Source organism: Drosophila yakuba, chromosome X (genome assembly GCF_016746365.2).
Source record: "Drosophila yakuba strain Tai18E2 chromosome X, Prin_Dyak_Tai18E2_2.1, whole genome shotgun sequence".
In the NCBI taxonomy this organism is placed as follows: Eukaryota; Metazoa; Arthropoda; class Insecta; order Diptera; family Drosophilidae; genus Drosophila; species Drosophila yakuba.
This window is the reverse complement of record NC_052526.2, coordinates 8,662,563-8,689,819: the sequence shown is the minus strand read 5'-3', so window position 1 is coordinate 8,689,819 and position 27,257 is coordinate 8,662,563. Positions and strand designations below refer to the sequence as shown.

General features: G+C 41.6%; 1 protein-coding gene across 6 annotated transcripts in view; it reads right to left on the bottom strand.

The window, feature by feature from the left end:
* The window catches only part of LOC6524725 (zwei Ig domain protein zig-8), a 135,692-nt gene extending 113,152 nt beyond the window's left edge, over positions 1 to 22,540 (bottom strand). For 3 of the 6 annotated variants that reach the window (XM_015190361.3, XM_015190364.3, XM_015190365.2), the window contains exons 1-2: positions 21,829 to 22,540; positions 19,891 to 20,012 (exon numbers count right to left, since the gene is read on the bottom strand). The gene's annotated coding sequence lies outside the window, so the exon portion shown is untranslated. Of the gene's footprint in view, positions 1 to 19,890; positions 20,016 to 21,828 lie in introns of all 6 variants that reach the window. The other 3 variants (XM_015190363.3, XM_039376472.2, XM_015190362.3) reach the window with 2 other exon arrangements.
* Positions 22,541 to 27,257: the final 4,717 nt, after the last annotated feature.

Sequence of the window (27,257 nt, the reverse complement as noted above, 5' to 3'; positions counted from 1 at the left end):
TGTCGCATAATACGATTATTTGCCGGATTTTCAAGAGTTTTCCATTTCTGAAGAGGCCGCCTAACAAGCGAACCTCTTTTTATTAGGTTTTTGTCGCTCACAATTCCCATAACCACGCGCTACATAGCCAAATAAATCTTTGATAATATTTTATGAAATTGCAGCAACTGCTAATATTATTGTAGGTTTTAAAAGAATATAAAAAAAATGTCCACCCTCAATAATAAAACATTTTAAAAATGCTCTAACTTGACAACATACTCTAATACATTTTATTAATATCTAATAATAATGGACCATTAACGTGTACACAGCAATAAATCAAGCTTCGTTCTCAGTTTGCCACTGCACTGCCAGACTTGGCTTCATTATCATGCGACTATGGGTTAAACCAGGATGTTAACCTTTTACTGAAAATAGATATCGGATGACACATTGTTGGGTTAACTTTGCCCGCTTAACTCGGAGTCTCGCGTCTCACGATTGTTAACTGTTTGCTTGGCATTTTGGCCGAGTCTATTTGCTGTCGTGTTGGCCAAGAAAGCCAAAGACTTATTTGTGGGCCTTTTGCAGCGCAGCACTTAGCGGTGTTCAAACAATCGATTTGCCACCCTGCTTTCTCAGCTTTCCCCGCATTTCCCGCCTTTCCCGCTTTCCCAATCGTGCAACTCATTCACCTTGGGCTCAGTCAGCTGGCTTATGTGTCTAGACTTAAGATTCCTAGGACTTCGCCATTCCATTTAACTTGGACTTCGTCGTGGCTCCGAGCCCATTCTATGAATCCCACGCGACTTGTCAATCAAATTGGGCAGCAGCAGCGGGTAGCAGCGGGCATCAATCAAGCTTGCCAATCATCCATCAATCAATCAAACCAGCTGCTTTCCGTGGAGGTCCCTTTTTTTGTCTAGCCATGGTAGAAATAAATATATATTTCCATTCCACTGATTGTCGCCATGCGTCTTAATCCCGAATGCCAAATTTCGCCTTTTTCCTATTATTCCTCGCATCTCCGCTGTTTACGTAGATTTAATTTTGATGCTCTGCCCAAATGCAGGCACAATCAATTGAAATTCATCATTCATCCGGCTTTTGGGGGCCTGGGGCTTGGGGCTTGGGACTGGGGAAAAAAGGGAGTTTCGTAATCACAACACACCCTATCGCTCATCAAAGCTCATTAGAGTGCGGAAAAGTGCCCGCGGAAAAGTGCGAAGGGAAAGTGCGAAGGGAAAGTGGTGTGTGTATATGAGTGTATTAGGGTGTGCAATCGAGGGGAAAGCGATGACTAAGTGCTTGAGGGGGACATTGGGGGGGGACAAAATGTAAATTGATAAGACAAGTGCTAAAATGTAGCTTAGTCGATGTGTCGATGATTTTCACTAAATCCCATTGAATTTCCAAAAGGCGCAAATTCAAGTGGATCTTTACGCATTATCGATACATATTTATTTCAAAATCCAATATATTATCTCTAAAGGTAAGACCAAGTTTCTTTCGCATCAGTCAAGTAAATTAATAATAATTCAATTTTAAACGCTGACTATCGTTGACATCTACTATAAATTTATTATTTTTCCAACGTCAGTTCCGTGGTCCACACTAATAACTAGGAGCGTGGGGATGTCGCCTTTGATTATTTGTTTTCCATGTCATGCTATCGACACTGCTCGTCGGATTGGATTGGGATGTAATGTATATCCTGGGCCCGCGAGCATTTCGAGCTCATGACAGCTACTTGCTCGTCCGCTTGACTGGGCCAGCGCACCAGGACATCATAACACCGCCTTGAAGGAGTCATTCATTCAGGGCTAAGAACAATGAGACAACAACGACCATAACAAGAGCGACTGAATTGGCGACGACAACGACGGCTACCTGACAACCCTGAGGTGTGTCCTGTCTGCTGCTCAGCCCTGTTCCTTCGCATCTTTCTTGGGCACATCCTGGTCCTGTTCCTTCACCTGCTCCTCCTACTTCTCCTACTCCTCCTGCTTTTCTTGCTCCTCCTGCTTCTCCTACTCCTCCCTGTTCTTCTCGACCTCCTTTCCTCCTGCCAGTGTTGCCCCCCAGCGTACTGCTGTTCGTCTGTTTGTTTGCCAGCTTGTTTGCCTGCGCCATTGAGTTTTCCATTTCATATTCAAGGGCAAACAACACAGGGCAAGTGCTGCTGCACAACAACAACGACAGGCAGAACAAGTGAACACAAAGGTACTCAGAGTTTCGACCTCAAGATACCTGACTTTTTGCATCTCGAGATGGTGAGGTGATCAGAAATTGCAATTGCCAAGGTTCTTAGTTGCTCAATTGATTGACTTCTCTAAACTTTATAAGCCACTAGGAATTATGTCAAAATTTCCATTATTCTCTGTCTGCTTCTATTTAAAAGTACCTACAATATGCATTTTGTTATATTCGAATAGTTTAAACGTGTTAATGATGAACAGCAATCGATTTGGCTCAATGGAAATCTCATAAACCAATCACTAACAAACAGAAATCTTGATTGAAAATCAATTTGTGTATTTTTCGGTATTATTGGGGAATTTTATTAGCTGTTTTCAATTCTTTCGTTTGACATCCGCACTATAAAGCAAATATATATTTTTTTAATTTAACTAGTGTTGACTCTAAAGATATATTCAGATTTTTGTGAAAATTGGCCAAAAACTTTTGCTATTTTGATTGTTTATTCTCCATCCCGGAAAAGTTAGTCTCAGTACGAAACCGAAGCTAGCACACCCACCTCTCGCATGAGTACTGGGTATGTGAAGACGCCCCCATGTCGCCCCCATGGCCAAAAATCGACCCAAGCCCCAACAGCCATTGCCAACCTCCGATCCCCAATGCTCCCCCTCTTCACCTGCAGTTGAGCCGCGGGCAGTGACTTGAGTTGAGTCGACTTGGCGACTCTTTCAATTGCGCTATTAAAAATCATTTAGAGTCTGACAAATAAACAGCTGCAGGGCGTCCTGTTTGGATAGCACCCTGTGCCCAGCTCAAACCTCCCCTCCTAAAAAACAAAAAAAATAACAAAATTCTGCCCTTGGCTCAGGTGGGTTGAAGGTCCTTGGTCCATGTTTGCTTGCTATGTTTTCGTCTGATTTTTTTTTTTTTTTTTTGAAGGGGAATAGATTCCAAACAACATTTAATTTTCAGTCGCACCGCAATTTAGAGATATTTTCCATTTCGTGCAAAGGGGGGAGGGAAACCAGAAAATCAACAATGATAATATTTTTTTAGCGCGGCGAATAGAAATATGGAAATTAAAATGGAATTAAAACATTTTTTATTTAAATAAAACTCACAGCAAGAGAGATACTTCTATTTCGCTGCTGCACAAGAAGAGAAGTTAATAAAATATGCAACTGGGAAATAAGAATAGAGCGAGCAGGGCTGAAATAACAAACGCTGGCTACAATCAAAATACAATGCCACCATCCAATGGGCTGAAAGTGGGTGGTTAAGGGATATTTTTCCTGGTGCCAAGTGGACACACACACGCAGCGTTGACTCAGCTGTGCGCCAAGTGAAATTTTCACACACACACACACACACACACCTCAAAAGCAGAGTCTCTGCAATAAAGAGCATGGGTTGAGTTTTCCCACCATTACAAATTTGAAAACTAACTTCCATGTTTGGATTACGTTCCGCGCCCCGTTAGTAGGGTGTAAAAATTAGTTCTTCCTTTGTCTGAAAGTTGTGCTCAGTGTGAGTATGAGTTTGACTGCCTGGCAGGTATTAAGTGTGTAATGAAGTATCTATTGTTGTGCCGGATTGCGAGCTCATAAATAATTCACAACACAACTGCTTTCTTATTGGGCAACACGAATCCAAGACGCAAAATCAATAGATATTGACCTCGTTTTCGGCACAACCCTCCAGGTTATGGTAACTATTTAAAGCGGAATATTAAACGAAAATAGCACATAATTAATGGGAATAAAGTCAGCCGGAATGGCTCGATTGCCGCTCATTTAGGGGTTGAATAGCGCTCTATAAATAGCTGGTGAATACGGGAAAAAAACACGCACAAAAATTAAAAAATTAAACAAATGGGGGTTGTCTTTCTGACAATCAAGTGTCTACTTATGCGCCAGACTTTTTAGGATTCCCACTCACTTTCGCTAGAAATCCATTTTTATATTTAACCAGCTAACGCGGCGAATACGCAATGTCAAATGGCGAGAACGAGTGTTTATGCATGTGTCTGTGTGGGTGTGTGTGTCTGTTTGTGTGTGTGTGGCTGACAGGCTTGTGACTTGTGGACACTTTAGTTGGCAGTTGCAACAACAAGAGAAGGGGAAACTAAAACTGAAACTGAAACCGAAACTTAAACAATAACAACCGAGAGACAATTTTCGTCATTTGATTGTTTTAAATTTTGCATTAGGCTCTTGTCATACTGTTTGTTTATTTATTTGCTATTTTCCGCTTCCCATCTCCTTGTTGCTTTTTGCTTTTCGCTTTTCACTTTGTTTCTATTTCTGTTTGGCAGCCCGCTTGTTTGTTTGTTTGCCAGGAGTGTTTGCCCTGCGTTGCCTGTGCATTAAATGCAATTGGAATTAGAATTTGGCTTTCGCTTGGTCGCCGAATGTCGCTCTTTTTGGGGGGAAAACGTCTACATTCCGCTCGAATTTTTCATACTCGCGGCGTTTGGCGGCGATTGGCAGTTTAATTGGCCATTTTGTAGAACAATTTGTAGAAGTAGTCGCTATTTGCCGGCGGGTGCTAGCAATTTGTGGTTTGTTTTGCTTTGCTGCCTTTTATGGCCAGCTTTGGTTAAAAATTTAATGAAAATTTTCAGAGTCCTGTATTTTGTGTTGTTTTTGCAGTGGTTGCTGTTGTTGTCATGAATCAAAATTTGGAAAGGCAATGAATTGGAAACATTACGGAATGAGATAAGCACTGTTGGTGCAGAGAAAAAAATACGTCTTTGAATATTATATATTTTGTTATTTACTTTTGTTAAGATTCAGATTATTGAGGTTTTTAATTTTGTTAAGATTCAGATTATTTAGTTATTAGAAATAGAAAAGCAGAATTATGTAAACGGGGCCTTAAATGAAATAAACTATAATTTACTTTAAACCTATAACAATATAAAATTCGCCTCAATATTTTGTAAATTTATATAGATCACTAATATGAAACATTTTTAGTTCAGTCCCTAATATTTATTCATAATTTTGTCCCAGTGCACGAAGAGCGGGTAAAAGTGAAAGCGAATTAAAAACTGGCAACTGAAATTGAATGAACAACGGATTCGGTCAAGGATTCATGGATCAGAGAGACTGTCGAGCCAGATGATGATGATGATTTTGGGCCAAGGCTGCCTGGCTATTAGAGATCCACGAGCATATTTTAATTAAATGCCTCGGCATAAAAATACTTTACGCATTTAACTCAGACCCGCACTCGCTGACAGAGATGGATAGATATATTCTCCTGCATCTAAATATATACATATAAACATATATATGTAGATGCCTGTCTGTGGACTATCACATTAATGCAGCTTAATTACGTGACATAATTTAGAAGGCGATGACAAAACGGCGACAGGCAACGACAATTCGCCTTTGTTTACGGCTAGCAAGCGTTCCGTTTCGCTCCGTTCTTTGGCATTGTAACTTCTTTTTATAGCGCTACCTGGTCCAAACATAGATGGCATCCCCCTATCCCTCCCCCGCTAGAAAAACCACCCATTTCCCAGCTCATGTCCTGAGTTATGAGCCGCGCTCTCCCGCTCCATGCCGCTTTTCCACTTTTCCATTTCCCATTCACTCGCTGGCAGTTATGCTAAGCTCTGCAAATGAACATCATAAATAAGGGTCCTGGCAAAAGGAGGGCTATGCTAGTATGCTGGGCTGGATACCAACGGAATGGTATTCTATGGGGTGAATGAAGTTGGGTGGCAGCAGCAGCGAGACGCACGTGTCAAAGGGAGCCAAAAGACAATGTCGAGCAACACCAGAGAAAGTAAACTTTAACTCAAAAAACATGACACAACACTCTGAAGTGACAAGTGATCGAATGGGTAGTACCTATTACTTTCTACATTTTAATTCAATTAGATGTTATTTTTGATTAAGCAACTTTCCAAAATAAGTTGAATTAAATCGACGGGTAGGAAACTTTGTTTTTCAACACACATTTAACATTTAAAACATAATATTTCATTTGGCAAAAATCAAATTAACTTTAACTAATTAAGATCTTTTCTTAAAATAAGTTTTTGATTTGTTTTTGTACAATTCCTTAACAGAAAGTCCAAAATGCCTTATTCATATCACGAGCTGTGACCAAAGTTGGTTTCGAATTGCGCGCATGTTTAAATGTTGTTATGAATATGACAGTCGAGGGGGCAGAAATGGGAGGTGGGCGTGGCGCTGCCAAATCAACCGCATGAGTCTCCGAGGAGGTGAAGTGCGAAATGCTCATGAGCATTTTTTTCCACATTTTGTTTGCCTGGCCTCTTCTCTCATTTCGTGAATTATTTTCGTAATATCCCCGAAGCCAGAAGAGCAAGACCAGAAATACCGCCTGTCGCTTGTAAGACAACTTCCGCTAATGCAAGCGCCCGCTTCCGTTTCCGCCTTCCCCTCTGCACCCCACCCCACCCCATCCCGTCCGCCCACTGAAAGCTCTTTAACGCTCGGGTTCTGGCTCCGGTTCCGTTTCGTTTCGTTCCTGTTCCTGTTCCTTCCGCCCCCGAAACTCGTCCCACATTTTGTTGGGTTTTTGTTTCACTTTCGGCTCATTTCTTATTTCACTGCCATCGCCAATTCGCCGAGTGTATATGTGTGTGTGTATGTGCTTGTGTTCTGTTTGTTTTGCTGCTTTTTAGAACCTATGAAAATGCAAATTGTGTTAAATGTTGATGTGTTTGTAATCAAAGCCCCACTGCTCGCCCAGCTTAGAGGGCGGCAAACAGGCTGGCGAAATATCAACAGCAATCCACTGACAAAAGACCGGCGACGGTGGCGTATACGCGATATGAGTGGTTTTGGTGTAGAAATAGCATTTCCAATTACCCGAGTTTATTGCCAGCGATATGAGTTGGTAGCGCCTTTTGGGGGATTTTATCTGGCTCTAATCGTGCTGAAGCGGATTGCCTTTTTTTTTTTGATTTCTTAAATTTGTCGCGTTGAAAAAATCCCTCTAAATCATCACGGCTTTTTAGTGATTTTTATTATTATTATCGTATTTATAGGGAAATTTCATTTTAGATCTTGTGTACAAGTTTAAAAAAGTTATTCCACCATTTTTAAAATAAATATGAGACGGCTATTTAAAATATGACAACAAATTAATGCAATTTTTTGGCTGACACTTTCTAGACCCTTCGACTTCGTCCATCCGAGGATTTATCATCCTGTGAACCTTTCGCTGTCCTCGAGATGTGTGAAGTCGTAATGCGCGTTCATTCGCAATTTTAATATGCGCGATTTCGTTGATTATGTGCCATTGTCGGCCTGCCGGGGAGTTTGAGGACCAAAAGGAGCACAAGGACCTTGATGATGGGGCTGATGAAGGCTACGGCAGTACGATGATGGGGGCGACGACAGGTGGCCAGGGTTGTCGGGGCAATCAAGTAAATTACGGAAATTTACAACTTGCTGGGGTCACATCTCTCACACTTCCGCAACCACTTCGCATTCGCATTCGGATTCGCCTTTGCCGGCCTTATTTATTTTTTTGTTTATTTGTTTGATTGCGTTTCGCAAATTGGCATCGCCTCAGTCATAAAATTTTATGCTAGTGCGTAGGCCATGCGGCAAAAGTGGGGGGTATTTGGTATTTGGAAAGGAGGAGGGATATATAGTATGATGTATAGAGCATGGGTTCTGTGGCCAAAAGAACCCCTTCCAATTTAATGCCACAGCAAAGCCATAAAACTGATGTCCTATTAAATTATTGAGCATAAATTCAAACAACCAGTCGCAAAAAAAAAAAAATAAAACAAAAAACAAACACGAAAAATGACAAAATGAGAGTGACGGGACAGGATAAAGCTGTAAGGCGAAATCGTTCGGCGAGTGAAAAAATCGAGTTGAACATATCAAATAAATAATAAATAAATGACAGTCGATAAAAAATGGCATCGTTTGTAGTTGTTTCTCAGTCTCACATCTCCCATCGTGCGAATGCGTGTGCGTGTGCGTGTGTGTGGGTGTGTGTGACAGGACATTGGACAGGACATCACACGATCACTGGACACAACCATAATAGAGCGATTCATTTGCAGATTTCTCACTCAACCCACATTTTATTTATTGTACATTCGAAAAATGAGCAAAAAACACGAATATAAAACATAAAGCATAAATAAAACACCACAAAGAATAAAGAAACGAATCATTGAGGCAAACATTTGAATGATGTTCAAACAACAAGGACTGCTGCCTGGGAGTAAGGCGGAATATTATAAAAATGTTATTGCTTTTCATTATGCTGAAAAATGTCAAAAGTGTAAAATTTCGTCAGGCGTCAGAAATGGGCAATAAAATAAAATGAAAAGGAGTGCGTCGAACACAAAAAAATTGGCAAGTGTTCATCAAGATTGTAAGCTCTAGCCTTAATGAGTTCTGTTCTGGCCAGAAAAACACCAAATTGTCGCTTTGTGCACATCGTTACATTTTTTTGTTCGCTCTTTTGAGACCCCATAATCGCAGTCTTCTCTGACAAATTGAGGCAAAATGCAGCCGAGCAGTCGCAGGAGTTTCAGGACTCACAGACTCCTTTTCACCATTTCCCAAGCCGGAATAGATTCATTAATCAAAGAAACCCAAAGGAGAAAACTGGAATAAGCTGGCAAAATAGGAAAAAAAAATAGAAAAACGGAATGTAAGCCAGTCAAAGAAGTCGTATTTAAAAGGAGTAAATTCTGTGATCTGTGCCGCAAAAGTAAACCTATAAATATGCAAGAGCAAAAGGAGCTCATGTTTTTATTATAGGTGAGCCGCAGATAAAGGATAAAGGGTTCTGTCTTTGTCAGAAGCATAATTCAAACAAAAGACAAAGCAATAAATTCCTTAAAAGGTTATAAATAATTCAGTTGTATGAAAATTATGTTCTACACGACTTAGCTTTGGCATTCAAAAGTCTCCAAGATTCTATAAACATAGCGACAGCTTTCTTATTTATATTGCATAAATATCTTCACCGAACCATTAGTATTCCATGCATTTGAGAAGCTTTGTCAATTTCATCATCATTGGATGCAATTTCGACAATAACTATGAATAAGTATTGAAATTCTCGCTAAAAGTGTGGATAACTATGAAAACAAACACGACTTGCCTGTCATTAAACATTTGTTGAACAAATCGTCATTCATCAACCAGCCGACTCTCATTACGATGTGTAAATAAATATATATAACAGCAACCATCGTTTTGGGGCTCGCAAATGTTGGGCTAATAGAAAAATGTTGCTGCAAAGCGAAAGTTATTGACAAATGCGAATGCAACCCACTGGGGACGAGCAGCAAAATTTGTCAAAATTTAACAAATACAATGGGGAAAGCAGGAAGAAATAAACGTGAGAGCAGAATACTAATTCACATATGCAGGGGGTAGAAAAATTTAGAATTTCAATAGAGAGAGAGTCACCGACAGCTGTAAAGGGATTCGGCAGGATCATCAGGACACAGGCAACTTTACAAGCAGCCACAAGTTGGCAACCCTGGCATAACCCTAAAACCGAAACCTTTAAAACCATTTAACGTAACTTTCAAAACCAGGCTTGCCAAATATGTGTGAGCGTGTCAGTGTTAATGTGTGTGAGATGGTGTTTGTATCTCAGTGTGTGTGTGTGTATTATATGTGTGTGTGTCTGTGGGCAAAGTTTTTAAAGTGTCAAAAAGTTTGGGCAACGTCACCCGGCATCATCAACAGCGCCACTTTCAGTGGCCATCGAAAGATATTTTTGGGCCAAAAAGGTTTTGCACAGTTTTGCATGTCGCACTTTGCATTCTGGCCCCTGGTCATTTATATGCATTTATATATATATACATATGTATATATCTATAGTACACCTGCCATCCTTTGTCCCTACGTCCGTCTAGTCCAAAAGCTTTAACATTGCAGGAAGCAAATAGTTGCGGCCATAACTTTTAAATAGATTTGAAATCTGTTTTAAATTTTCTCTGCCCACCCTTCGTTTAGTGGTTTCATTTATTTTATTTCTTTGATTTTAGAGGGTAGAGAAGTTTACTATACATACATATGTATGTACTATATATTGACAGCAAATGGTCAGAAAATATTTGAGCTCCTGGCAGGTGACTAGCCCCAAATCTGAACTCAATCCGTGAAATCCCAGCCACCAGCAAGCCTTAAATTTTGTTGTTTGTTTTTTTTTTTTGTTTTTTTCTTGCTCCCCCTGTCAGTGCAATTATCTCGAAAGCAATTTGCATTCTGCCTTCGAAAGCTGGGGAAAGTTCAACGTTCAACGGAAGCGCATAGCATGCACCGAAAACTGGGCTTTGTTTACCCCAAAAATGGGGAAAATGGGGATTTTCAGGCAATGATTTTGCGATAGGACTAGATGGCTGACAAAAGGCCTTACTTTAGATATAACGACGAGTTCGATCGACGGAGGGCCGGAAAGCCAAACTGGTTTAGATAAAGAAACAGCCAAACTGGGGCATCTTTATAAAACAAGCCATGCAACTGGATGAGCTTGGTTAGCCAGAAAATTAGGAATTAAAAAATCTACAAATGTTTATTTCATAATTGGGTTAATAAAGGCATACCTGATTTGCCTCAGAAATGTATTTCAAACTTATCTTGGTTCTAAATATAATAATAACTCAGTTGAAAACTTAATAAAAGTTATGGCATTCCACATTAGGTCCAATATATCTGTTGTTTAAACAAGAAATCGGCAGAAAACCTAATCTCATCTGGGTATTCTCTATTCTGCAAGGAGATTTCTTATTCCCCATTTGCATTCCCAGCCTAAGTGGCTCATCGAATCCACTGCTCCATCCAGAAGCCACTTTACTTGGCCACTGAGACAAAGACCAGGGAAAATAGGCTGGCTTTTCCAGTTATCCAGCCTCTTTTGGCCGGTCACCGTGGTGAAAAGTGCGTGAAAAGCGCCATAATTTATGCAGCAACTACAACAATAAATCCATTTTGATATGGCCCAACAAATGGCATGTTAAATGAACTGAAAACAGGGCTTCGGAGTGGCAAGGGGGAATAACTAAATGAAGTCAAGTTGGCGGGATGGACTTGGTTTGCTTAGGATGGCATGGTAAGAAAGATGGCCAGGCGGCCGGAAGTGAACGCAGTGCAGCGCTTCCGGTGTGCCACTGCCCCTTGTGGACTTCTGGTCCTCCTCGGGACTCCTCTGCTCCCCATCCTGTGGCTTTTTCGGTTTCATTCTGGGAATGACAGGAGCCAACACAACAACAGAAACAACAGTCCCAACCGCAAAGCCTTAGGCATCCTCTGCCCCGACATCCTTCTGCCGACCACAGATGGGCGGCACCGGGAGTGTGGGCGTGGCCGCCTTGAGTAAGCAGACCAGCCCAAAAAATGCCAGCCCCCAAAAGGTGTGACAGCCTTTAATGCCAAAAAATCAAGGCATTAGAAGGAGAATCACGAAACTGTTAGTATTTTGCCGAAAATACAGTTTGGCAAATTATAAAGGATTTGAATGTTTAAGATCCGTAGGATCTGAAATGGACTCTTACTTTTGTTATGCCTGATAAAATATTACAGTATTGGCAGTAAACATTTTTTGCAGTGCATGCATGCCGCCTGAACAGTTTTGCAGCTTAGTGGCATGTTAAAAAATTAACTAACTCGGCCGTGTTTATTTGCGTTTGCTTGTGTGACGCTTTTTTGCGCCACCGCACCACTGCACCATGTGCACCACCCAAGACCCCTTTAACCACCGCCCCTGGAACCACTGGTTTTGGCGGCACCGCCAATTAGCACACATGGGGCCAAGAGGCTTTGGCTTTGGCTTCAGTTTCGGTTTCGGTTTCGGTTTTCGCTTGTTTTCCTCATATGGCGAATTAAATTTGCATGGCCACAGAAATATTTCAATATAAAGCGGCCAGGTGGGACGTCAGGTGGAGAAAGGTGGAGAACATGGTATGGCATGGGGCAAAGGGTGTTCAGTGGGTTATGGGGTTAGTGGCGGGGCAGGCTGAACGTTGCCGGCAATGAAATGTTGTTTATATACACTTTTTTAATCTTCTCCCCTGCCCGGCCACCCAGTGCCCATTCCATTAGCTTTGCCCCTTTTTGGTTTGTGCTCCGTCAGCGGACAAGGCAAAAACATTTCCGCTGGCGCAGCACACTCGAATGCACTGCCAGAAAACGCTAGGGCAAACTATTAAACTATTATAGGAAAAAACATTATTGTTAGGGTCCTAACAATTGTATAACAAAAATCAGACAAAAGTCTTAGTAACTCGTATATACATGTATATCTGCAGCTTCTCTCAGTGCACCGCCGCTTGCACACACACACACACTCACACGCACAGAGTCGGACACCGCTTAACCCTCATCAGGCTTTACACCTTTCGGCGCAGTTGAAAAATTCAAATTTAGTAAATTTTTTATTTTCATTTTCCTTGTTGTTTTTTCTATTTTCAAATGGGGGGGAGGAGTGGGGGTGAAGCGGAGGTGTGTGGGCTCCGGTTTAGACCCAAAAATGTCAGAGGCTTACACGCTTCTATGCAGTTAGCTTGTTTAAGTTCGGAGTGGTCGGTTGGGTAGGGGTCGGGCAAGGGGTAGGGGAGAGAAGGGAAAAAGGGGAAGGGGAACGCCGTTTGTATGAGAAGCTTATAATCAACATAACGGGCATAACAATGGCCATTAAAGTGCTGCGGGGGCGGGAAAAGTCGAGGGGGGGGAATAAAACCACTGGGGCAGGTCGAGTCGAGCAGCTGACGACCACCAACGGCAACTCATTTTTTATGGCCAACAGTCGGTGGGAAAATTGGGCGGGGAGACAGGCGGCATAAATCTGTGCACAATGCGTCTGGCATTTGCTTGATGGTCGCCTCTGTTTCACTCTCTGTATCCTTACAGTGACAAAAATAAGTATGTGGAGTACCCACACAGTAAAAAGAATTAATCCTCATTAAGCAAAGACAAGATCCATTAGAAATGAAACATTATAATCAAAGTAATGTGATGTATGGATAATTTCCATTACATTGTAGATAGATATTCACACAACTCCAATTTCTTTCTGTGCATCTTTATCCGTGCTTGTATCTATACATCTGCAACTGTGCGAGTTAGTAATGGGCGAGTGTGCGTGTATAACTTGACCACAATAAAATTTATTTGTATTATTTTGCCGGCGTCGACATCGTTTGTTTTGTCGCTCAAGTGCGAAAGCAACAACATGAAACTAGAACAAAAAACAAATAAAAATAAAAATAATAATAAACCCAAAATAAAATTAGAAGAAACGACAAGACAAAGCAGCAAGGGCACACAGACACATTTTCAGGAGTTTTTTGTTTTTCGTTTTTATTTTTTTTTTTTTTGGCAGGACAAAGACAAAACGAAACGATTTTCAAATGCACTTCAAAGGAAAAAAAGTGTCTGTGACCCGCTTTAAAATGTCATCAACTAATGAGCAAAAAAGCCAAATAATGGAGCAGGTTCATTTTGGCCATGTGTCCCGTGTCATTTGAGTTAATTAAATTCCAGACCCAATCCTTGGAAAACGAACCTAATAGGATTGGCTATTGTATGTTCATCTGTTTTGGGGAAGCACATGAGTTGGGGTTGCATTTGGGTTGTCTAACCTATCGGCTCCTGTTTTCATTTCCATCTTAATTTCAAGGCCATTCGACCACTTTTCCCACAGATTAAACGCAATAAAATAATACGAAGGCAAGAAATAGCCATTCAAAGCGATCAATATTACGTATACGTCGTGTTGCCTATTTCTTTCACTGCCTTAACATTATACACTTATTAAATGCAAATAATTCGAGCTACATTTAATAGCATTTTTAAACCTTTTTCCAAGACATCCTGGGGAGTGATCCAGAAAATATATCTCGGCACGAATGCAGCTGCCATCTGTAAGACAATAGCTCCCATTTCTCCTCGTGGCCATATCCCTTGGCTTATTATACAAGGAGCCAACAAACCGTAACTCAGACACCGCTGAGACTGAGGTTGCAGCTCCTGCTCCTGATCCATCTCCACCTCCATCTCCACCTCCACCTCCACCTCCACCTCCACCTCCACCTCCACCTCCATCGCCAGTTCCATTCCCATTTCTTGATTCCCTTTTGCCCGCCGGGTTTACTTTGCACGCAACATTTTTCACAGCGAACGCTATTTTCGGTGTATGGGTGTGTGCGAGTAATGCCATCCTCTCTCGCTCAGCCAAAGAATACCCATTCCCATACCCATGCTCATGCTCATGCCCATACGAATAGCAACTTCTCATGTCCAGCGAGCAAGCATTCGCAGGACATGAGGAGTTGGTATTTGGTCAATGCGTCAGTTTTACGGCTCGTAATGCTTGTAATTGATTGTTAATGCCGCACTTAACCCAGACTCCAGCTGAGTTGGCCAAAAGGACAATCGTCCTGTGGCTCTGGCTCTCGCTCTGGCTCTGGTCATATGCCCTTTTCCCCATCTTCACTCCATCTACTTTTCCCAATGAGTCGTGTGCGTGGCTTGGCTTATTTATTATTTAAGGGCTGGATTGCGTGTGCAATTGTTGAAATTCCTTTTTAAAAATAACACACAGAAATCAGTTAAGAGTAACCAAATGAGGGGCAATAAGCAGCGCTGAGCGGTGCAAAAGAGGCAGCAACAAATAAACAGGGCCAAGGATCGTTGGGCTTGTAGGACGGCTCAGCACCGGAAACGGAAACGAAATCAAAACCAGAATCTGAGCTGCAGCTTCGACAATGACATGCATTTTGTATCTAAATGCACTGAGATAAACCATCAATTTTGTATTTAGAAATAAATATAAATTATGATAAAAACACGTTAAGCATTTCATATTTATGAGTGTTACTCATAAGTGGAAACATTATATCTTATTGGTATTCTTGCATTGATTTCGAACGCAAACCCTTTTTTCTCGCTGCACCAGGACGAGGCTCTTGTGGTGTTCTCCATGTGGCAGGAACAAACGGAAACGTTAATGCCGGCAATATAATAAAGGATAATGCAGGAGGAATTGCAACCTCGCGCCGGGATTCCTTGCTGCACTAAACAGCCCGGCACAACTGAAATGACAATAAACAAAAATGCAGCAGCCACAACTGTTGAACTGGGCGAAAACAGAAGCCAAGAGACCTGGAAAAACTTAAAACTGAAAGCTGGTAAGATGGTGAAATGGTGAAATTGTAAAATGGAAAGAGCTGGAGAATGGTCGGGAATGGCAATTTGGTATGGCTGAAATGCTGAAATTCTGTTCTCGTTGCTTGGCCTTTTCATTTCTTCGTTTCGCTTGCGTTTTTCGTTTATTGAATTCGCAGCATGGCAACAATGGCAACAATTTCTGTTGCATACTTTTCCGAGCCACTCAGTGTGCTTCCACCCACCGAAATCGCCCATTTCAGGAAATCCAGGGCCAACGAATTATAAAAACAATGTGGTGAACAGCGGGCAACAGATTAGTCCTGGCAACAAATCATTATAAACTATGCAAGACAACAAATAGATTACTGCAAACTATTAAAATATCATCGATGTGCATGCCATTTACAATGCATTCGGATTCCGTTGAAAATCGGTCAAGGCTCAAGGATTTTCCAACTATTCGGATTATTTTGCAATGTAATGAAATCCGTTGATGGGGCACTTCAAACAGAATACGAAACAGCCAATAACTTTGCCCTTAAAATAGGCTTGATAGCCTCGGATACTCATAAAAAACTTGACTTTATATTTTATATAAATAATACATTTTAATAATAATTCACTACTTGTAAACTAGTTTTCAAAATCTTTTAATAGAATTCCACTTCCATGAAAACGAAATTTCTGTCTCCACCAAGTGGCGATATCAGTGACCCAAAAGAACCGAAAAACATTGCATGCGATGAGATTACAAGCCACTAGGATGCCTAATCCTTTTAAATGACAATCCAGCATTTAAACCGTGTTCCAGTGCGGATCTGAAACAACGATGTCCTGGTAGCATTTAGTCGGGTTTTGTTTTGTTGTCTGTGGTACTGGCATCATGAGTCCTGTAACCTGCAACCTGCAACCTGAATGCTGAATCCAGATGACTGGACCGTTGCGGCTCGGAACGGAGAGATAACCGATTTGCTTTCGTTGCTCTGGTCGCAGCAAAAACAATTACGCCAAATCAGATGACGATGACAATGGCCGGGGTCTAAAAATACAACCACGGCAACGAGATAACAGCAGCGGAGCAGCTCGATTTCGTTGAGTCTCGTATCTGCGAGATAGATGTGTTTTAAAGTAAGTAACTAGGCGAGGTTCCTTGTCAGTCGGCCATCCAGCTAGCCGCCCATCAACCCACAATCAAAACCTCCCAAACACTCAAAACACCCCACCCAAAACAACAACAAGAAGAACAACTGGAATTCCTGGGGAAAAAAAAGGGGGCGAACCCAGTACCAGTACGCTATCAAAGTCGTTGAAATGAAAATGAAGATGAAATAAAATGGAAAGCACAAACAGAGAAAAAACTAAAATTTTCTATGCTGTAAACGAAATTGAAAATGAACAAGCGGAGCGAACACGGACATGGACATGGGAAGCGGACACGGACACGGACACAGAGACACCAACACCAACACCACACAGACAAGGACACGGATACGGACATGACGGGCACCCGGACGGAGACCCCGGACCCGAACCCGGACCTCCAAGTGCACTGAGCGAAATGTAAACAGTCTTAAATGGATCTGGGTGGCAGAGCGATCAAAAGTAAACAAAAGGAACCACACCAATTAATACACAAACGAATTTCCTCTAATTGCCGGCATTCCAACAAGAAGCATCCGCTTTTTGATGGCTCTACGGCCAGAAAGTATACATCCAAGCACTTTTATCGTGTGACAGATATATTTTCTGCACTTCGTTTGCCCTAAGAATTACATTAAAAACTCATTAAAGTGACATTTTACTAAAAGTGATTAAAAACATTAAGTGGTTCCGAATTAAATCCGTTTTTGGATGACCTTGATAAAAACGAATCATTACTATAAAATTACTTACAACGTAGTCTAAGAGAGTAAGACATATTTTTGCGTACATTACTAATTAATTCCAAATACCCAAACGTATTCCACGTTCTTTCAGTGTGAATATGGTTTGTGAACCTAACATGGAATGTATGGGATTGTGTGCACTTCGAAGCGTTGGAGGCGTTGGCAAACAGCGCTGAGTGCCAGGATGTAAGAGTCAATGTGTGTGTGTGGGTGTGTGTCTGCAGATTGGAAAAGTGTGTGTGTGTGTGCTCCTGCACGTGTGTGTGTTGGAAGGTGACTCAATGGTTAGGGTTTTTTCCGCTTTTCCTTTCTTGTCTTGAAAACTGTGCTCCTCGTCTTGTAATGAGCCGGCGAATGGAAAACGAAAACGCTGATGAGCTGCGTCTTAACTAACGAAAATTGGGTGGTGAGGCGGTCGGTGGTGAACAGGTGGGCGTCGAGCAGGGGGCGGGGCAGAAAAAAGGGGAAAACCGACAGTCCTCACTAGGAATCGCTTAAAAGCAAATTGCGCTGAAAAGCAATCAGCGCATAAGTGCAATACAAATACAAACAAGTTTATTGCTTTTCCCGTTGTCCTCGCGGTCTTTCCGGTCAGGATGCCTTCTAAATGGATGCGGGGGGCGGGTTTAGAGCCGGGGCGTGGCATGCCAGAGGGATTGCATAACGAAATGAGATGCCTGAATGGAGCAGCAGTATGTCCAAAGTGTCCGAGCAGCGCACTATTTACTAGCATGATATATGTCGGTTATTAGATCCGATGTGCGGCATCTTCAGTGCCGAAGATTTAGCGTGGCAAATTCAAATTTAATGCGGGTAGGTAGCTAGCTAGCTGGATGGCCGGCAAATTTATGGATTCCACTTGACTAAAAGCCTGAAAGATGGCAAATGGATAAGACCCCCCGTAGTGTCAAAAAGTGGGCAAGCATATTGATGGATGCTACCATACAGATGGAAAGCAAATGCATAGAATGAATGGAGAATATTACCCAATCACGCACAAATCCATTTAATCTAATAAATTAGCTTTTCTTAACATAGAAAGGGTACAGCTCATATCTTTGGGTTTAAAATTATATTAATGAAATAGGCTTGGAATAAAGATCTTAGAAGTTGGTAAAAAAAAACATACAACCAACGAATTATTTTAATAATAATTCCTTTAACTTGAACTTTCTGCTTGTGACAAATTACGCTGCTCAAATGCATTTGTAATGACCAATTATCCTGCGGAAGCGAACTCAAATCCAGCTGTGGCATGTGGATCCTTATCCGCATACCCAAATCCACCGCCCATCCCAAAACCGAAACAAAGAGACCATCATAATCTGGGGCAATCAAATCGTGGATTGCAACGCATAACATAACACATTACGGCGAATGACGACATGCCGAAACGAGGCGGGGAGGGGAAACACGAACGAGAACAGCAACAGAAACAGAAACATTAAGTCCTCATCATCTTCATCACTCGACGGACTCGAAGGACTCGTAGGACTCCGGCGGCTGGCTCCTTGTTGTATGGCTGTCCAAAAACAAACTGTCGACACCTGCCATGAGTGATCACCGCTCCCGGCTCGCATTACAATGCAAATAAGTCGGAGAGTTCGGTGAGTTCGGAGGTCGGAAGTGCGGGTTATTGCCCATATGGCCGCCGGAGTTGGCAACTCGTAACCCACTCGACGGAACGGCATACATACGGCAAACACATTTAGACCGTAATGGACTCTTTTTTTTTATGGCATTTATAAGCGCGCCAAACAACGTTTCCCTGGGAGACAGACAGACAGAATGTTTTAAAGGTATATATTGTACATATATTGCTAGTGCAAGTGGCTCGGCTTGAAATAAAATAGCGAAATAAATTAGGTCCCAAGAAAGCCCAGGGAACTATAAAAAAATTCGCTCAGCTTTCTGAAATATTTAAGAGCACATTCAATCGATAGAGAAAACGCACTTTTGCTGTATATTTTAGTGGAATATCCTTTTATGCGAATTGAATTGTATTGTTTAGTTTCCGAACTTTAAAGCGCTTGTGCAAACACTTTCTTTTGGCTTTTTGTTTCATTGGATATTTTATCAACGAATTCTCTGCTTTATTAATTAGTTTCAACTATAAGTTTCTTTAAACGAAAGTAACTATCCAACTTTCGTTGAAATCTAAGCTAAAAATAATCCATACAAAAAAATGAAGTATCGATGAATTTAAACTTTGAAGGAGTTTTAGAATCTCAAATAATCTCCGTAACCATACTTCTTATACAATTAAATTTACTTTTTGGATAAAGATCAAACTTTAAGAGTTAACATGTGCAATTTCAAACCTTCTATTTAAAATTCTGTTTACTATTCCAATTCTAGGAGTGGCCACACTCCGCATTCTATAGCTCCCTACGGCACTAAAGATTTCCTGTTTATTCCCACACAGTACAAAAAATATATTTCCACATTTGATTTTCAAGAGAATAAATATGTAACTTATTGTTGCATTGGAAATTAGTTATATCCTGTAATTATGTGTACTTTGCTATGCTTATCATAGAGGTTAATTAACATTGAGATATAAATCTAGCTGAAATCGATCTAATTTTCTCCCTGTGCTCTTTTTTCGTGGCGTATCCAATAAAATGTGCGAAAAAGTTGATGCGCGGCTCGCGATTGCCATTTATTTTTATTGCCGCACTTACCTGCTACTTAGCGCCTGCCGCCTTCTTTTCGAGAGCACGTGGGCGTGGCCGCTCACTACGCGGCGACACAGAAAACTTTTGAGTTTGAGTTTGAGTTTTGACTTTTGCGCGGTGCGTGGTGCCTGCTTTATGTATGAAAATATATACTATATATATATATATATATATATTTTCATGTATATACTCTGTGTGTGTGTGTGTGTGGGTGTGCGACTGGCACTTTAATCAGCAATGCCAGCTGCTTCTTGGCCGATTTTCCAGCTTTTCCTGCGTGTGAAAAGTGGGCAGGTGTTGCTGCCGCTTCTTGGCCAGAAACCAGGAAAAAGGAAAATGTGAATGGGAATGGGAATGCGAATGCGAAAGGAAATTCGCACATAACACTTCCCAAAGGCCATAAAGTCGCGCATATTTATAAGCCTCGCCTGTCTCTCTCGATTTCCATCTAGGCGCTGCTTTATGCCACCTTTTTATGACCCAGTCAGTACATATGTATGTACATACTTATATATATTATAACCCAACTCACATGGATTGTATTGAGCCCCAAACCATTTGCACTTCATGCGAAAGACCCACTTCAATTGACATCCTGCAACCCACCTACATAGTACGTACCAATAGCCAAAAAGATCTTTTTCGGATCCGTCAGCTGCGTCACATTTGTTTCGCATTTGGCCCTTTTATTGCGCAAAATTGAAGGCCTACTTTATTGCCGACTGGATTTTTTTGCATAAACACAATTTATGCATATACAATATACATGACGTGGAATCAAAAAACGAAAAAAACAAAACAGAGCCCGAAAAGACGTGACACCAAAAAAAGAAAAGCTAAGGGAAATGAGCATGTAGAAGCGGGAACCCAGGAGCAAAAGTTTTTAATTTGCTTAGACGCGACCGAAAGTCTGCTGCACAGCAGCTTTACTCCTGGGAAAATCGAGCTATATAGCTTAGCCATAGCCTTCGCAGCTTTAACCAGATTAAATTATCGCATTTTTTGTTGTATACATATACATATATTTTGCTGTTGCCCGCTCCTGCCACGTTGATTCGATTTTTGTTACCCAAAATGAAGAAAAGCAGCAACAAAAATATATATAGGTATAGGCATAAAAAAAAAGAAAGCAAATCCGTAGGCAAGCGAGAAAAGTTCGAATAAATTGAGTGAAAGTTCGTAATTCGCCTTAAACATTTTTGCCTTCTTCTCTGGCGACGGCACATGGAAGCAACTTGAAATTTTCTGCTCGCAGGTGTGGATTTTTTTTTTTTTGTCGTCCTTTTCTTTTCAGGATCTGAAAATTTCTTGAAACAAGTTTTGCACACTTGCAGTTAAAAAAAAAAATTTAATGTTCAGCATATTTATTAGTACAAGTTGGAGATCGCAGATCAAACTTTTCGCCACTTCTGGCGTTTTCTTTAAATTTTTAATTTTTGTTGCACTTCCGAGGAACTTTGTTGCCCAGAAAGAATTAACTGCTGTTGCCCAACATAATTGCGTACCAAAAAGGCAAATTTTTTAGTAATTACAAAACACAGGATAATGAAAGGCAAACATATTTTACATGTCAAGTTTTTTGATAAAACTCTTCAATAATTTGCTTTATAAAACTGCGATCTTTTTTTTGCCAGCAGGTCTTAGGACGAATAAAAGTATTATTGTTACAATAATATAGTATTATCCTGTTCCACCAGCAGTTTTTAAAATTAACGAAATTTCCTCTATTTCAAAAGTTTAAGCATGATTTTCAGTAATTTTAGTAGGTGGCATTTATTTTAGCCCCGTTTTTGGCACTTGTTGAAATGAATTTCCGTTTCGATTGGTTTAGACTGTGCAGCAACAGCCTCAGGACATCCCAACACAGAAGCTCACACACACACAACATCACCCGCACACACACTCACACACAGACACAAAAGTGCACACACACAGGACACTTACGGCTGAGTTATTGGGGCAGGCCCAAAAGTATGGTAAGCTTTTCGCTTTCGCTCCGCAGCTGCTGCCGACTGCAAACTGCAATCAACTGGATTTCACTTTTCCGCCTGCCGTCGTCTCACTTTTCATTGTTTACGTTTCACTTGTACGTCTCTCGCCTTCTTTGTTTTCGTGTTTTTCTTGTCAATTGAGAAAAACCCCAAAAAGAGAAACAACAACAATGCAATATAGATGGCACTCTCTCACACACTCAACCGAAAAAAACAACAAACAACAGATGCAATTGGCGGCGGCGGCGGCACGCGTTTCCCGACGCGACGCGTTTTGAATTTCCCGGGGGTTAACGGGGGTTAATTTGTTGGGCGGCGCGGTGAGGGGACGACGTTCCGAGGGTGGCGGACGGGGGCATGGGACGTGGGGCGTTGGGCGCTTAAGGACGAGCCAGCCACAATTGCAATTTGGCGATCGCGATCGCGACCGTTTCACCGCGGTTTTCGCAGCGTTTGAATTCCTCGTGATTTTCAGTTTCGATATCGCAGAGATTTCAGATTTCGAGGACTCGCATTCGAGTTCGAGTTGTGAGGCAAGACGATCCGAAACGAGACGAGACGAAACGAAACGAATCGAATCGAGTCGAATCAAATGCAGTGAATATCCGCCTTCAATCGCGTGGCACAAACCGTTGCGTTCGATAACCTAAACGACACTGAATCGAAGCTCGAAACTCGGCCAACGCTTCGTGTCCCCTCGTGGCCATTCGTCAGTGGGCCGAGACCACGAGTTCCACACACGCACACACGCGCTCTCACCTTTGGCACAGCGCACACGACGGAAGCGTGTGGGTGAGTGTGCGTGTGTCGGTATGCCTTCGGTGCCGCTGCTCCGCTTCCGCATCCCGCTCCGCTCCCACAGAGATCCACTTCGTGTGCCATTTTCGAGCGATGCGCAGGCGCATGTGGAACGCGACTGTGGATGCCATTCGTTTGGGAGATGAGCACAAGTTCGATAAACGCCGGCCAGGGGTTAAACCACCCCAAAATTAATAAACACGTGTAATGTGGTTTTGCACTGGAAATTTTGAAAACAATTGGAAGGGTGTTGTTTGAAAACAAACACACCCACTGCTTCAATGAAAAGCTTGCACATGCATGTATTTATAAATACATAAACATATGCATATCACTGTTTTCAAATTTGCATCTAAAGAACAGTTACTTTTAAATACCGTATAGCATCAGTTTATTATGTTCCGTTATTTCTCATTCTCAAACAGTTTTACAATTCGGCAAGTCAAGTGTGTATTGAACGTAATTTATTTAGGAACAGTTAAGTTTGCAAGTCGCTTTGCTTTATTTAAGAACTGTTAGTTTTGCATGTCGCGCTCGCTTTATTTCAGAACCGTTAGTTTTGCGCGTCGCTTTCGCTTTATTTAAGATCCGTCAGTTTTGCATCTCGCTTTGCTATATTTAAGATCCGTTAGTTTTGCATGTCGTTTTCGGTTTGCCCTCTGATTCTTGCTGAGAACGAAAACGAGCTTGTGCACGTATTTAACATTGATCTTCTCTCTCTTCTTTCAATTGCATCTCATTTCTTATTCTCCGTTATTGTGCGCACAGCTGGGCTTTAAAATCAGCTATAGTATTTTTCTCTTGTTTTGATATAGCTACATACGTACTATGTATGTATGTATGTATGCATGTATGTATGTATGTATGTAAAGAAATCAAACAAAATGCTTGCTACTTATGTACATATTTTATTTTCTATAATCGAATTACCTCAAATAGGTAGGTTCGCCCACTTGTTATCGAAGGGGCGGGGCATCGCTGGCGGTGTCCTGTGTGGACTCCATTGAGCTCCTTTGGCTCGTGTGGCGCCTCCGAGCAACAGTCGTGGCCGAGAGGCAGGCAGCGCTGCAACTGCAGCGGGAGGCACGAAGAGTGCTGCGTGACGTCGGCAGACGCACGATGTGGCACAGACACAGGACGCAGGACACGAGACACGAGACGGACTGATGACTGCTTACTGCTTGCTGCTGCTCATGTTGCATGTTGCATGCTGCAAGTCCGCCGCAGTTGCTGCTGGTGTAGCTGCCTCTGCTGGTTTTGATGGTGATGGTGATGCTGATGCCAGCGGACAAGTTCAAGGGAATTCCGCTCGCGCGACAAATAAATTACACACGCACCGCCAGCGACAGCATGCAAATTAAGATGACAGCTGCAGATCCTGCTTCCTGCACGCCCACAACTTCAGCTTCAACTTCAGCTTCAACTTCGGCATCAGATACTCGACTCATTTGAACTCGGCCAGTGTGTCACCTCGCCTGCGGATCCAAATGTGGCACACATCTTCCATTTTCAGAGCGAAAAACTGCATGGCAATGATTGCTACATATTAGTTAATATATCATAATATACATACATGCATATATTAATGCATATTAAAACTGCATCTAAAATTTAAAAAAAAATTATAATTACGTAATGGTTAAACAAGCTTATTATCATTAAATTAGGGGGGGGAAATAATCTATCTATTACACTAACTATTAAAGCAAGGATTTTCCTATATTTACTATTAAATACAGAAATATTTTTAACAGCGAAATTTTAAAAAATTACTATTAACTTCGTTTTTTTTGTATTGATTTAGTAAAGTTTAGGCAATGAATATAAATATGTTTTTCACATATTTGCGTGATTAATTATATATTCATGGCGTAGCTATTTTTTCCGGTGCATTCTTCTTTCAGGTTGTTTTCCCTGCGCGTTGCACTTTGCTGACTTTGCTTTACTTTTGCTCTGCCACTCGGATTCGAATTTCTTGGCTGGTGCGGCGGGGAAATCTCTTATGGCTGCTCACTTGAACGGTTTTCCCCCCTTGTTGTTATCATTGTTGTTGCCGTTGATGGTTTTCCTCTGATTTTTGCCATGTTTTTGCTGCTTTTGGCAGCAAGAGTCCTAAGCCCTTTGCACTCACTTCGCTCGGTTTGCGCATCGTCGAGCAGCATCAAGTTGATTTTCGACCGACCAACCAAGAGACCGACCCGCACCACCCACACCACCCACAACCCACCCACCCAGTCACTCAGTCCCCGGCGAAAGTTGTCATTAAAAAATTGCACTCAGCGAGCCAAAAAGCGTTGCTGCAACTCTGTTGCATGCAGGTGGGCAAAAGTTGCGAGTTCTGTTGGCTGGCAAGGGCGTGGCAAAGGGGAATTTCTGCTGCGGCATGCGGCACAAAAAGTGCAGTGGCAACATCAAGGCTACCTTGGTGGAAACTTTCTGCATTTATGCGAAACGCCGCAGCAGCAGCAGCAGCAGTAGCACCATCCTTTGCCACCTTGCCACAAAAGTCCTCTGTCTTGAGGGGTTTAAGATATGGTAGCACACATACCCCTTGCGAAACTGAAAACTGAAAACTGACAGTCTATGAGCCATTAAGGTCTCATTTAAATCAAGAGCAGTCTGCTAAGCGTTCGCCATCAAGTGTATTATCTAGACTACCACGCATTTCTCCCCTTTCCCTTTCCCCCTCTTAAATGTAAATTTTTTTTTATACTATATATATATATATTTATATATATTTTGCCCTTTTTTAGGGGTGGCTGCATGTCCATGAACTTTTGTAGTTCCCCTGTGGAATCTGTTCTTCGGTAAGCAAAATACTTACTTGTATTTCGACGAGGCTCTCGCACAAAAATGAAAACATTTATTTTAAAATATATTTGAATGTATAGGCTGAACTCTTGTCCCTGAACTTTTGCCATCCCCATGGAGGCGACTTTTCAATAAGTTAAATTATTATTCATGCCCAAGAAAGTGAATGTTGCACGTCTGAAAAGAGAGAGAAAAAGATGTTGGAATTGAATGTATATTAAAGAACTTGTATTATATGTATATTAAACAAATTGAATTGAATGTATATTAAACAACTTGTATTGAGTGTATATTAAACAAATTGAATTGAATGTGTATTAAACAACTTGTATTAAATGTATATTAAACAAATTGTTTTGAATGTATATTAAACAACTTGTATTGAATGTGTATTAAACAACTTGAATTGTATGTATGAATATTAAACAACTTGATTTTAGATGTAAAATTCGTTTAGCTTCTGGATTTTGTAAGTCCCTAAATGTTTAATCCTAAGAATCACACAAATTAACAAATATTCGAATGTTGCCCTTAGCCATAATATTGTTCTATAACTGCTTAATAGCCAAACACACAAAACCACACAGCTCAACCGGCTTATTAACTTAAAAATTGTAAGCAGACAGCAAACATAGCAAATGTGCCGCTGGCGTTTTGCAAAAGGAAGCGCATAATAATTCGCTTAGATTCTCGATTAATTATAAATGTGCAATTATACGAGTTTAAGCATCGATTTTCTAATCGTCGCTGGCGATGCTCCGGCTCCACTACAACGGGTTAAATGCAGCACCCCATTTTCAGGCGCCACTGCCACTTTTTGCAATACTCCCCACCCCCCTCCTTGTTTTCTTGCTGGCTTTTGTGCAGATCCTGGTTGTTGCTTATCCTGCCACCATTGTCCTGGCAGCCTGCTTTGTTTTAGTGCAACAGCCACGAAATGCAACTACGACAACGAAGACGGGGCATTGTCAGTGCCGACGTTCACCTGAACGCCTCCTGTCGCCTCCTCAAGGTCCTTTCCCCCTCTCACCCCCTCTATCTTCCACCTCTCCGCATTTCAGGATCCTGCAAGTCCCAAGTCCCGCATCTGCAACATCTTCGTTTCGTCTTCGACTACACGGTACACAAATATTCATTATAGTGGCTGCCATTTGAATAACTTGAGTTACACTATGTTTATGATGAACAAAACTGTATTTAATAGCAATACAAATAACATAAATTGCTTAAATCACAGTTACAGCAAATGCAGCTGAAACTGGCATGAAAAAAGTAAAAGTTACTAAGCTGAAACATTAATAAGTAAATGTACTAACCAAATACCATGAAAGACAAATGCATTGCAAAACCAGAAAATGCAGGACTTTCTGCTATTTCTTCCGCAACAAAGAATGCACTTACTTTGGCTTGCATAATCTGATCAACTATCAACGAATTTATCTCAGTGCAGCTGCCAAAAGACAGCGCTGCGCAGCGCGTGGCTCCTTGCGATGCTGCCTTTCAACTTAAGTGAAATAAAATACAATTTATTTGTATATTGTTTTGCTGTTGACAATTGCGCGACTGCAGAGCGCAACTTCTTCGCGCGAGTGGCGAAAGGGGTGCTTGTGGGTGTTTAAAACTGGGTGGGTGTTCCTAATGGCTGGCATTGGGTGGTGGTGGAGGGTGGAGAATGGGTGTGCGTGTGGCATGTGCCTCATTAGTGCTACATTTTCGGACGGGCGCCCATTGTCTTGGATTGCCTCCCAAGTGGCAACTGGACGACGTGACGAT